Source organism: Anolis carolinensis, chromosome X, assembly GCF_035594765.1.
Source record: "Anolis carolinensis isolate JA03-04 chromosome X, rAnoCar3.1.pri, whole genome shotgun sequence".
Lineage (NCBI taxonomy): Eukaryota > Metazoa > Chordata > Lepidosauria > Squamata > Dactyloidae > Anolis > Anolis carolinensis.
The window spans coordinates 9,225,275-9,228,236 of NC_085847.1; positions in this window are offsets into that span (position 1 = coordinate 9,225,275).

The following is a 2,962-nucleotide window of genomic DNA, read 5'->3' on the forward strand; positions in this document are numbered from 1 at the left end:
GAGGGAGGGAAGGGCAGCGCCGTCGGCGGCGACGACACACCACGTGACCCCAGCAGCTGCCTCGCTTGACTGACTGACTGACTGACTGCCAAGCCGGCCCTGCCGCGCGCGCCGCCCCGCCGCCACCACGTGACTCCTCTTTTTTCCTCTCTCCGACGCACGCGCGAAAGCGGCCTCTTTCTCCTCTCTTCGCCCAGCAATTGCCGCGTCACGTGGCGCCTCGTCCCGCCGCCTTTTACCTCAGGAGGAGGGCGAGAAAGGGGGGGGAAACAAGCGCGGGCCCAGGTTGGCCGCAGAGAAGCCTTTCCCAACCAATCCGCCGCCGGCCTCATGACGGCCTCGAGCCCCCTCCCCCTCCCTCCCAGACCCGTGTTTTGTTTTTGTTTTTTCCTCGGAGAGGAGGAGGCAGGGGCAACGGCCGTTGGCAATCACGTGACCCGCCCCGCCAAAGATGGCGTAACCACGCGAGGAAAAACAAGTCGCGAGAATGTGCTCTCCAGGTGCATGACGGGAGAAAAGGTTCTTGCGGCCCAAGCAGTCCCGGTACTTCCCGCCTCTCCGGTCTGCGCAGGCGCTTGCAGGATTTCCGGATTGAGAGCCAATTCTCCCTTCCAGACAGCTGTATACAATCCACGTGAACAGGATGATATGACAGTGTGGACTGAGATAACCCAGGCCAAGGGCCCTTCCACACAGCCTTCTATCCCAAAATATCAAGGCAGAAAATCCCACATTATCTGCTTTGAACTGGGTTATCTGAGTCCACACTCAAGATAATATGGGATTGATATTCTGGGATAGAAGGCTATGTGGAAGGGCCCTGATTTGTGTGTTTTAGTATGTATTTTGTAGATTTTTTAAAAATATATTTTATTGATACCTTATATATCATGTTGTGAGTACAGTAGAGTCTCACTTATCCAACGTTCTGCATTATCCAACGCATTTTTGTAGTCAATATTTTCAATACATCATGATATTTTGGTGCTAAATTCGTAAGTACAGTAATTACTACATAGCATTACTGTGTATTGAACTACTTTTTCGGTCAAATTTGTTGTCAAACATGATGTTTTGGTGCTTAATTTGTAAAATCATAACCTAATTTGATGTGTAATAGGCTTTTCCATACCCGCTCCTTATTATCCAACATATTCGCTTATCCAACGTTCTGCTGACCCGTTTATGTTGGATAAGTGAGACTCTACTGTATATTATTTATTTTATTACAACATTTATATCCCGCCCTTCTCACCCGAGAGGGGACCCAGGGCGGCTTACAATAAACACACATATAAAAATTATACAATACACTATAAATCAGATTAAAATTATTAACTTACATCAACATTCATAAAAACATTCTAAAATACAAATGGGTCTGTTCAAGTTCAAAAGTCTGGGTCTGTCAATTGAGTTCTGGTGTACATAATAAGAATTAGTGCTGCTAATTCTTATTCGAAAGCCTGGCCCCACAACCACTTTTAATACAAACATTCATACCTACACATCGTTTATCTATTATCGCATTTCTCCACCCTCTTCCCTTCTATATTGTCTACTCATATCTAATATATCATCATTCTATTCATTCTTTTTTCCCCTTTCCCTCACCCCTCCCATCCCTACCCCATACCATAATTCCATTAGAATTTTAACTCCATCCTTGAGCACAATTTTTCCCATTTCTGTCCAAAAGTTATATTGGCTTCGCCTCTTTTTATCCAATCCGAGTATATTGTCCATTTCTCTTTAATTTTCCTCATTTTATCTTCCTTATCCTCAGAGGTTACATTTGCAATAATTTCTGATTGGACCTGGTCAAACAAATAATTATTCCAATTCACCATATTCCACTTTTTTCATCTCTCCAACTCCAAGCTATTACTGCCTTCCCTGCAAGTATCATAGCTTTGAATAGATCTTGGTGTTTTACATTGATCTTATTGTTCCCTAATATCCCCATCAACATCAATTCCATGTGTACTTGAAGTGATATTCTGAATATTCCTCTATGTATTTTGTAGAGATACATTTTGGTGTGTAACTTGTATGGAGGTACTTTTGGTGTTTTATTGTAGTGTGTTTGCTGTTCTTATGTATTGCAATTGTTTTGTAACTCGCTTCAAGCCATGAGGAAAGGCGGGTAAGAAATAAAATTATTTTTCTTATTGCTATGAGTTTTCTGGGCTGTCTGGCCATGTTCCAGAAGCATTCTCTCCTGATGTTTCACCCACATCTATGGCAGGCATCCTCAGAAGTTGGAAACTGGGCAAGTGGGGTTTATATATCTGTGGAATAGTGTCAAGGGTGGGAGAAAGAACTGTTGTCTGTTTGAAGAAAGTGTGAGTGTTGCAATTGACCACCTTGATTTGCATTGAAAGGCCTTGCAGCTTCAAAGCCTGGCTGCTTATTATTACAGTGTAGATCAGTGTTTTTCAGCCTGTGAGTTCCCAGGTGTTTTGGCCTACAACTCCCAGAAATCCCTGCCAGTTTAGCATCTCTTAGGATTTCTGGGAGTTGAAGGCCAAAACATCTGGGGACCACAGGTTAAGAACCACTGGAGTAGATGAACCCTGGACCCAGGTAACTGCTAAGATCTGTGACACTGCTTCCCCAGTATGATCCCATCTACACTGACTATATAATCCAGTTTCAAACTGCATCATGTGGCAATATAAATTGCCAAAAGTCCACATAAGGAGGGTTGGAGACGAATCCCCTCCACGTGGCGCAGCCCAAACCCTGAGGAGGAAGAGCTGCCTCCGCTCTCATCCAATCACAGCGCCGCTCGTCTCCCCACCGGCCAATCAGCGGCGTCCGAGCGCTCGTTTGAAACGCTCCTCGGGCAGCTGCTCTGAGCATCAAGTCCAGTACAAACAAGCCGAAGCGAGGCTCTTTAATCTTTGTCCAATCAGAGGCCAGGGATGCATGAGCGGCAGGGGGCGGGAGACCAATCAGG